Below are 11,365 nucleotides of genomic sequence, written 5' to 3' on the forward strand. Positions count from 1 at the left end.
GAGCTTAATGTTTCATGAATAACCACAGACAAATACATAATCGCAAACTGGGTAAAGAAAAAATACCAAGTGCTCTAAGAGCTTACGATGGGTGACCTGAACTAGCAGGAGGCAGCAGTTGGGGGCGCCGAGAAGGCTCCCCTGAGGAAGTGAGGCTGCACTGATAGGAAGACGGACTGAAGGATCAAAAAAACCAAAAATCGATGCATGGCACTACTTTAAGCAAAAAAGCTTCTGCACAGCAAAGGAAGCAATCCACAGTGTGGAAAAGCAGCGTATGGAATGGGAGAAAATACTTGCAAACCATATACTGACGAGGAGTTCATTTCCAAAATATGTAAGGGACTCCTAAAACTCAATAGCAAAAATACAAATGACCTGATTAAAAAATGGGCAAAGGGCCTGACTATACATTTCACCAAAGAAGACATACTGATGGCCAACAGTTATACAAAAAGATGCTCAACATCCCTCACCATCCAGGAAATGCAAATCAAAACCACAAGGCAAGGGACCTCCTGGCGGTCCAGTGGTGAAGACTCCTCACGCTTCCAATGCAAGGGCCACAGATTTGATCCCTGGTCAGGGAACTAAGATCCCACATGCTGCTCAGCCAGAAAAAAAAAAACAAAAATACCCACAAGGTGATATCGCCTCACACCTGTTAGGATGGCTATCATCAAAAAAACAAAAGTTAGCAAGTGTTGGCGAGGCAGTAGAAAAAATGGAACCCTAGTGCGCTGACAGTGGGAATGTCAGTGCACAAGTAATGTTGAGTAAAATTAAAATGGTACAAAATAGTGTAACCATTATGAAAAATAGTATGGTGGTCTCTCAAAAAATTAAAAATAGAATATGATCCAGCACTCTCACTTTGGGGTATGTATCCAAAAATATTGCAATTAGGACCTTGAAAAGATATCCGCACTCCTATGTTCATCGCAGCGTTACTCCCAGTAATCAAAATAGGGGAACGACCCAAATGTACGTGATCAGATGAAATGCATAAAGAAACTGTGGTGTAAACATACTATGGAATAACGTCCTTAAAAAAGAAGGAAGGGACTTCCCTGGTGGCACAATGGTTAAGAATCCACCTGCCAATGCAGCGGACGCGGGTTCGAGCCCTGGTCCGGGAAGATCCCACATACTGTGGAGTAACTAAGCCCATGCGCCACAACTACTGAGCTTGCACTCTAGAGCCTGCGAGCCACAACTACTGAACCTGTGTGCTGTAACTACTGAAGCCCGTGCACCTAGAGCCTGTGCTCCACAACAAGAGAAGCCACCGCAATGAGAAGCCCGCGCACAGCAATGAAGACCCAACGCAGCCAAAAATTAATTAATTAATTATTTTAAAAATGTAAGAGTGTAGATCTCTTGTTAAGTGTTCTTACCACACAGAAAAGAAAGGGATACAAGGAAACTTTGGGAGGTGATGGATATATTTGTTATCTGGATTGTGGTGATGGTAATATGAGTGTATGCATATGTCCAAACTCGCCAAATTGTATACATTAAGTAGGTACAATTTTGATACACCGATTCTACCCCAATAAAGCTGGGGTGGGGGGCGGGAATAGAAGGGCTGAGGGAGAGTCAGTGAGGGGAGGGAAGAGGGGGAAGCAGTGCTCCGATTCTCTCTTTTCTTTCTATAAAAGAAACCTGTTGACAAGAAAATCCAGGCGCAAAGAGAAGTGGCTTGTGCATCTTTGCACAGTGTTCCAGTTACTAGGGTTGTGTAGCAAATCACCCTCAAACTCAACGGTGTAAAACAACCATTAATTATGCACAAAGATCCTGTGGGTCAGGGTTTTGGACAGAGCATCATGAGGCCGGTTTGTCTCCCCTTCACAGTGTGGGGACCTCAGCTGGAAGACTCCAAGGCTGGCGCTGGGGTCATCTGAAGACTTGCCCCCTCACACTGCCTGCTGTACATGCCGGCTGGGGGCTGCAGGCCTCAGTTCCTTTTGGTCTGGACCTCTCCATGTGGTCTCAGTACTGAGACTAGTGTGGGCTTCCTCACAGCGTAGTGGTAGCTGGGTTCCCAGGGTAGGCATCACAAAAGATAGCCAGGCAGAAACCCTATCGCTTTTTAGGAAACTTTGGAAGTCACCCAGCATCACTTGGCTGCATGCTTTTCATTGAGACCCAAAGTTCTGCCTAGATGCAAGGGCAGGAAAACTAGACTTTGCTTCTCGATGGGAAAAGGCAAGATTCTGAAGAGCATGTGGGGGCAGAAACGGTGCTGGGGCTACTTTTGGAAACACACAATCCGCCACACAGAGAAGAGACAGAAAAGACTAGAAAAGGGCTCTGAGGTAGCCCGCCAGGTATGTCATTTTGTGGCTTGGCCACAAAGCCCAGGAGCTAGCACTTTGACACACTAGAAAGAAGTGAGACACCCAATTCCTACCCTCAAGGAATCTACACTTTCATCAGGAGACACGCAGATTTGGCGACAACTGAAGGACACAAGATGATTTAGTAAGTGAGGGGTGGGCCGTGGCTAAGAAGGCGTCAGAAGAACAAGGGCCAATGCCCAAAGGAGATTGATCCTGTGTTACTCTTCCAGGGGTCCTGAGATGGCCCTCAGTCTCGCCCGCTCCTTCCATCCCAGTCTACCTCCCAACAGGCTCTCTGGGACCAGTGACACTGTGAAGTCAAGAGCGAGTCCCATGACTTTAGGCTGTGTCTGTCATTACAGTGCAGATACACCTGAGAGGGCTGACACAGACCCTTGCTAGGGGATACTCCTTACCACGGTGAATAAACTTACCAGATCTTCTCCAAAGAACCAGCTTCTATAGGAGAACTAAGCAACATAACGATGGCACCTGAAGAGGCACCAATAGGAGGACAGGTACACAGAGGGAGGATGCCAGGCGGGCCAAAGACCAGCAATCATTTCTGATTTATAGCCCAAATCTTCAACCCCTTCCCAGACAACGTTGTGGGATGAAGCAATACAGAGACTCACACAGGGGATTTGTGCAAAGTTGGGAGATGTTTGGAAGCCCTTCCCACAGAAGCAACCAGCGAAAATCCTTTTCCCTCTTAGGGCTACCCTAGAGGACACAGTGGGGAGGGAGTCAAGTGTGGAAGGACCAAAACTCTTTGGCTAGTGGGTACATTCATGAACACACATGTATTCATTCATTCGGCTCTGTTGAGCTTCTACCATGTACCATGAACTTCAGAGATGAAAAGATGAAGGAGATACAGCCCTTGCTTTTTTCTACCTTCTAATCCCTGTCTGGGTGGTACTCCCACTGGCCCCTGTGTTGCCTCAGAGCAGTAAGGGCTCTGAAAGATTTCCAAGTGCAGGGTAGATTAGGAAAGGAAAGACCTGGGGAAAGGGACCAAGGGACATTGATGCAGTCGTCCTGGGAGGGGAGAGAATGGAAGGGCATTGGGGTGGAGAGCAGGCAGCAAAATCAGCAGGGCTCAGAGATCCAGCAAATGTTGGTCAGGCTTCCTTCCATCTCAGGGCCAGCCCTTGAAAGAACTTTTCTCAAGATGCCTTGTGGGTTTCTTTTTTTTTCTTTTTCTTTTTTCTTTTCTGGCTGCGTTGGGTCTTTGTTGCTGCGCGCGGGCTTTCTCTAGTTGTGGCGAGCCGGGACTGCTCTTCATTGTGGTACGCAGGCTTCTCATTGCGGTGGCTTCTCTTGTTGCAGAGCATGGGCTCTAGACACGCGGGCTTCAGTAGTTGTGGCCCGCGGGCTCCAGAGTGCAGGCTCAGTGGTTGTGGCTCATGGGCTTAGTTGCTCCGTGGCATGTGGGATCTTCCCGGACCAGGGATCAAACCCGTGTCCCCTGCATTGGTAGGCGGATTCTTAACCACTGTGCCACCAGGGAAGTCCCCTTGTGGGTTTCTTAACTGAAGTGAAAGAGGTAGCATCATCTCACAGACATCAGTGGTTCTAAGGAATGTCAGTAGCCCTCACCAATCACATAATAACGAAAGACACTATTTTAAGACAATTTAAAAAGAAATTATTTGATACAAATGAACTTATATACAAAACATGAACAGACTCACAGACATAGAAAACAAGCTTATGGTTACCAAAAGGGAAAGGGGTGGGGAAAGGATAAATTGGGAGGTTGGGATTGACATATGCAGACTGCTATATATAAAATAGATAACCAACAAGGACTTACTGTGTAGCATAGGGAATTATAGTCAATATTTTGTAATAAGCCTTAAGGGAAAAGAATCTGAAAAAGAATATATATACGTATAACGTAATCACTGTGCTGTACACCTGAAACTAACACAACATAGTAAATTAACTATGCTTCAGTTAAAAGAAAAATAAGATCAGTGTCTGCTTAGGGACAGAGGAATTGGGGACGGAGGAATGGGTAACAAAGAGGCAGGGCATAAGGAGACTTGTGGGTGAATCTAGATCATTATCTTGATTGTGGCGATGATTTGTTGGATGTATATAAAAAATATTTTATATGTAAAAAAGAGAAATTATTAAAGACTCCTAATTAAAATGTGATGAAATCTTTACAAGATACTGGACTGACCCACACGTTGATCTTAAGGATAGACACTCCCTGCCCATAGTGTATTGAATTTAACTTAAATTAGTCGCTTCTCTAAGGAGTTACCAGGAAGCAATGGAAACTCAGTGTGGAAGATGGCTGGTTTCCAAGGCATCCACCTCCTGGGGTTCCATCCACTCCATTCTCTCCAGCAGAAAGAAGATGATGTGTAGGTTACTTATGGGCTTCAGTGAAAGAACGTTCACAGGTTTCCCTGGTGGCGCAGTGGTTGAGAATCTGCCTGCTAATGCAGGGGAGACGGGTTCGAGTCCTGGTCTGGGAAGATCCCACATGCCGCGGAGCAACTGGGCCTGTGAGCCACAACTACTGAGCCTGCGCGTCTGGAGCCTGTGCTCAGCAACAAGAGAGGCCGCGATAGTGAGAGGCCCGCGCACCGTGATGAAGAGTGGCCCCCGCTCGCCGCAACTAGAGAAAGCCCTCGCACAGAAACAAAGACCCAACACAGCCATAAATAAATAAATAAATAAATAAATTTAAATCATATGGGCTTCTAAGAAAACCTCTGCTAAAAAAAAAAAAAAATGATGGTATGCATTTGGGAACATTCACACTCAAATCTTCCCAAATGCATACACATCATTTCTCCCCGGTGATACCTCCTCTGTTTTTATCCATTATTTCTTTCAATGTTTCAACTTGTCTTTTTTTTTTGGCCTTGCGGCGGGATCTCCGTTCCCTGACCAGGGATCGAACCCATGCCCTCTGCCTTGGGAGCGCTGTGTCCTAACCACTGGACCGCCAGGGAATTCTCTCGACTTGTCTTTTTAAATGTTTGGTGTCAGAGTTTTATTTTGTGCCTGGGTTACTTGGGGAGCTTCGTATGTCAGAAGTCAGCCGGGGAGAGGCAAGCTCCCACTGACTCTGAATCAATCCAAGAAGGAGGGAGATGGTTTGGGGGCCACCCAGGGTCAGGCCGCGTAAGCAAAACCAGTCAGAAAATAAAACGGAAGCTAGCAAGATTGTGATAGCAAAGAGGAACAAGGTATACACTGGCTAGGAGTAAATGTAAAAAGAACTGTTCAAAACCTGTATGTGAAAAACTGTCAAGCACTATTGAAACGCATGAAAGTAGACTTGAACAAACAGAAAGATATGTGTTCTTGGTTAGGAAGATTCAGCATTCAGCATCGTAAAGGAGTTAGTTCTCCCTAGGTTAATGTATAAGTCACTGCGATCCAAATAAAAATACCATCTTTCCTTGGCGGGTGTGGGGAGCAGGCCTAGACAAGGAAAAACCCTGAAAATGAAAAGCAATGGGAGGGGGTACAGGCAGACCTATCAGACCTTAAAACATAATGGAAAGTCTCTATAGATTATCATACTAAGTGAAGTAAGCCAGACAAAGACAAATATCATATTATATCACTTGTATGTGGAATCTAAAAGGAAAAAAGCTACAAATGAACTTATTTACAAAACAGAAAGAGACTCACAGACATAGAAAACAAACTTATGGTTACCAAAGGAGAAAAGGAAGGAGATAAATTAGGAGTTTGGGATTAACATATATATAAAACATATATAAAATAGAGATCTATATTATCTCTATCTCTATCTCTATATATAGAGATATATATTTTATATATGTTATATATATATAACATATATATAAAACATATATAAAATAGAGAACCAACAAGGACCTAGTGTATAGCACAGGGAACTATACTCAATATTTTGTAATAATCTATAAGGGAAAAGAATGTGAAAAAGAATAGATATATGTATAACTGAATCACTATGCTGTACACCTGAAACTAACATGACATTGTAAATCAACTATACTTCAACTTTTAAAAAGTATCTATAATTAAAACAATTTGGTATCGATGAGTGGATAAAAAGATAAGCCAATGGGATGGAATACAAAATCCAGAAACAGACCTGATTGCATATGGAAATTTCAGTTTCGATAAAGGTAGCATCAGGAATGAGTGGGTGAAAGAGGTGCTTTCTCATAAGCTGTACTGGGATAACTAGAAATTAAAACTAGACAAGGGACTGTTTCTCACCTATCAGACTGACAAAGACCCAAAGTTTGACATCTTATTCTGTCAGTGAGGCTCTACTGTAGAGAAATAGGCACTCTTATGGAAATGCAAAATGGACTACTCTGACGGAGGGAAATTTGGAATATCTAGCAAAATCTCATATGCGTTTACCCCTTTGACCTATACATCTTACTTTCAGGCATCTATCTCAGGCACAGTACAAAAGGGCATATGCAGAAGACTATTACTAGCAGCATTACTCATAATATCAAAATATTGGAAACAATCCAAATATCTCCATGTGAGGACAGATTGAATATACATATATATATGAAGTTTCTCTTTTTAGGAGCATTCCAGCCTGATAAACAAGGAAGGAGTGGCATAATCAGGATATCACTATTTCATACCCCCTAGTGAATTGATGCATGGCAAAAAGAAAGACATCCCAACAGTAAACACCTTGTACTTCCTGAAAAAAATAGACAGTCTTACCTATGAAGTACTCTTGCTAAAAAAATATCAAACCTATGTCTGATCAAACGTCTGAATCTAACTGTGATTTAGCAGAAATGTAGGGGACAGAGGTACATGCTAAACACCACCAATGAGATGCAATCCAGACCACGGGAAACTGCAGGACAAACGATGCAGTTTCTTCAACAAATAAATTGCAAGGAAGAAAAAACAGTTGGAGAAGGAGCTATAAATTAGAAAAGATTTTAGAGACATAACATCCAGTTGCAATGATGAACCTTATGTGAACCCTGATCTGAACTAATATCAAACCAAAAGGGCTAAAAGTAAGACAATAGGGAAAATTTGAGCCCTGGTGGTAGAATTATTAATATAAGAAATTATTATTGATTCTTTGGAGGTGATAATGTATTGGGGTTATTTTTTTAAGAGTCCTTATCTTTTAGACATACATATTGAAATATGCAGGATCAGAATTTGAAAAGATAAGACTTCACCACCCTGGAAGAAGGAGAAGAAACCGGCAAAATGTGATCTTAGATTTTTGAGCTTCAGAAAACCCATCCCGTGAAGAAAAACTGGAGAGATATGGCTTAGCAGCGATGCTTGTGGAAGAGGGAGAGAGAAACAAAAGAAAAATTTGAGGGCGTTTAATTCAGCTCAGCTCTTTTTTTGGGGGTGCGGGGCGTGCCGTGCAGCTTGCAGGATCTTATTTCCTGGACCAGGGATTGAACCTGGACCCTGGCAGTGAAAGCGCACCAGTCCTAACCGCTGGACCGCCAGGGAATTCCCCAAGCCCAGCTCATTTTAAACCTTTAAGTGGGCTCATGCTCTCAGACCCAACAACCCTTCTTTTGGAAAATGCTTCTCAGATCTGGGGGAGGCTTTATGCAAAAGATGTTCATCAAAATGTCATTTATAATGACCACAACCTAAATGTCCCACATTGCGGGGGATCATTAAGTAAGCTGTAGTCTGTTCATCCACATAATGGAATATTAGGTAGGCAATGGAAAAGGTTTTGCAAATAGTTTATTTCAATGTGGCAAAGATACAGCTAAGAGAATGCTGTGTGAAAAAGCAAAATACACTTTTATTTGTATAATATGATTATAACTCTAGTCTTAAAGTGTCACCCCATGCTTAGTATAAAAGGCTGGACTTAGCAGCTTGTTAACCGTGGTTATTTGGGGGACTGTTTTTTCTTTTTTTCTTGTACTTGTTTTGTATTTTCCAAACTTTCATGCTCATGTAGTTCTTTCGTGATGGAAAAGCCCATTCGCTGGATCACAGCAAGCAGGCTAGCAGGTGGGGAAAGTGGGGAGGGCGGGCACGTGTGGGCAGAGCCTGGCTTGGGTGGCTGAGTGACAGCTCTTTCCCCCCCATCGCCCCCCCACCGTGTACTCTGCCTGTCCGGTGTGGCTGCAGGAAACTGCTTGGCGAGGCTGGCGGTCCACTCTTTTTTCGTCTTTTTTATGTTTTTGGTCCCCTTGAAAGTGAGCAGGGTGATGCAGTAGATAGAATAATGCCCCTCCCCAAAGATATCCACGCCTTAATACCCTGGACCTGTGATTATGTCACCTTACGTGGCAACAGAGACTTTGCAGCAATGGTTAAGTTAAGGGCCTTGAGATGGGGAGATTCCCCTGCATTATTATCCAGGTGGCCCCAGCCTCAACACGTGAGTCCTTCCAAGGGGAAGAGGAGGCCAATGAGTGGGTCAGAGAGATGCACCGAGCAGGGGTCCACTGGCCGTGGCTGGCTGTGAAATCACAGGAAGGGTGCCACGAGGCAAGGAGTCTGATAGAAACTGCTCTCAGTTCTCAGCCAGCAGGAAAACGGGGACCCTAGTCCTACAACCACAAGGAACTGAGTTCCACCAACAGCCTGAATGAGCAGCGAACAGATTCTCCCCTGGACCTGCCAGGATGGGATGCCACCCTGCTGTCTTTTTGATTTTCATCTGATGAAACATGCCCTGGTCCAGGAAGAACCCACATGCCGCGGAGTGGCTGGGTCCGTGAGCCATGGCCGCTGAGCCTGCGCGTCCGGAGCCTGTGCTCCGCAACACGAGAGGCCACAACAGTGAGAGGCCCGTGTACTGCAAAAAAAAAAAAAAAATTCCATCATCTGATGAGACCTGTCCTCGACTTCTGGTCTACAAAATGGTGAGATAATAAACTTGTGTCCTTCTAAGAACTAAGTTTGTGACGATTTGTCGTGGCAGTAGTAGAAAACAAATGCAGGCATGGACAGAGTACGGGCTGGGGTCAGGACATGGTGGCCAGACCTGGTTCTACCACTGGGTGTCCATGTGGCCTTGGACCCCTCCTTCCACTCGGGGCCGGGGTAATCTCTTAGCCCCTTCTGCTCTGACGCTCTGTTTGGCACGTGTACTTTATTGGCCCTGAATGTTATAGAGGAAAGAGTTCTTTCCCTGCTGCGAAGCAGAGGATCCCATGGAGGTTCCTCAAAAAATTCCAGACTACCATATGACCCAGCAATCCCATCTCTGGGAATACATCTTAAGGAAACAGAAAAACACTATGTGGACGAGATGCCTGCACCCTCCTGTTCATTGCCATGTTATTCACAATAGTTAAGACATGGAAACAACCCCAGTGTTCATAGCAGCACTATTCACAATAGCCAAGACATGGAAGCAACCTAAGTGACCATCAATGGATGAATGGATAATGAAAATGTGATAGATATATATGTGTGTGTATATGTATATACTCACATATATAAATGTGCTATTTATAGATATAATGGAATATTATTCAGCCATCAAAAGGCAATCCGGCCATTAGTGACAACATGGATAGATCTTGAGGGCATTATGCTTAACGAAATAAGTCAGACAGAAAGACAGATACTGCCTGATCTCACTTATATGTAGAATCTCAAAAGAGTGAACTCTTGGAAACAGAGAACAGATTGGTGGTTGCCAGAGGTGGGCAGTGGGGACCAGGCGAGATGGGTGGTCAAGAGGTACAAACTTCCACTTATGAGATAATAAGTCCTGTACAGCAGGGGATGTAAAGTGCCGCATGGTGACCATAGTTAACAAGACTGTGTTGTATATTTGAAAGTTGATAAGAGAGTAGATCTTAAAAGTTCTCATCACAAGAAAAGCTATTCTGTGACTCTGCGAGGTGATGGATGTTAGCTAAACTTATCGTGGGGATCAGTTTTGCAACATCTACATGTATCAAATCATCGTGTAGTACGCCTGAAACTAATACAATGTCATGTGTCTCAATAAAACTCGGAAAAAATGAAACAAAGTTTTTAGAAAAGCACAGACCCCTAGCCTCCTTCACCAGGTGACTGTTGGGGTGTGGGTGGTGAGGGGACACCGGGAGAGCGAGGCCAGAGGGGCCAGTGATCTCTGACTGCAGGTGTCCGGCTGTGCTTTTGTTTCCCGCAGCTGCATTTCAAGGAGAGCTCAGCGTTTGCTCGTGGACGCATGCGTGCGCGCTGCCACACTTTGCTGGCCGCCCAGAAGGGCGTGGGGCAGGGTTCAGTTAGAAGCTTGGGAGCTGGGTTTCCACTGGGCAAGCAGAACTCCTGGAAGAGGCCTGCTGTGGCCTCCCTGTCTCCTCCCAGGCCCTCTCCTGGGGGACCGAGTGAGATAGGGGCCTGGCGTGGGCGAGGCTCTCTGCCGGCCGCTTTGGGGCCTCCCTGGCCCAGAGGCCGCCACCCTGCTCTGATCTGCACGCCAGCGCCTGCAGCCTCCCACCCTGGTGCTTTGATCCCGCGGCAGACAGGCCCCGGGGTGCTCCCTGTCTGTTCCCGTTGCTGGGTCCGAGCCAAGGTGGAATGTGGGAAGCCGGCGTGGTCTGGGGCTCCCCACCGTGCCAGAGCAGCATAGCTCATCCTGGGGTGGCCCGGTCCGCAGAGTGAAATCCCCCCAGAAGCTCAGAGCCACACTTGGCCAAGTTCATCTGGGCCTCGGTTTCCACATCTGTCACACAGAGACAGTAAATAACACTTACCTATGGGTTGCCATGATGATAAAATCAGAACATTTCTAACGAGCACTTAATATGCCGGGGCCAGTTCAGTAGATCTGAAGGGTTTGATTATTAGCTACGGCATTCATAACTCACGATGGAGTCAGTGTGAGAAGTTTTCTTCTCTCCGAGGGCCTCTGTTTCCACATCTAGAATGAATGGGTAGAACTGGAACGGGATCGTCTCTGCAGCGGTGCCTCAGTTTCCCCGCCCTGCTTCTGCTCTGGTGGGCATGGGTCCAGCACAGGCTGATGCCAGGATGGAGCTCGAATGAGATGGCGGCACCCCGGGGCCTGGGGC

Source organism: Orcinus orca, chromosome 7 (genome assembly GCF_937001465.1).
Source record: "Orcinus orca chromosome 7, mOrcOrc1.1, whole genome shotgun sequence".
Lineage (NCBI taxonomy): Eukaryota > Metazoa > Chordata > Mammalia > Artiodactyla > Delphinidae > Orcinus > Orcinus orca.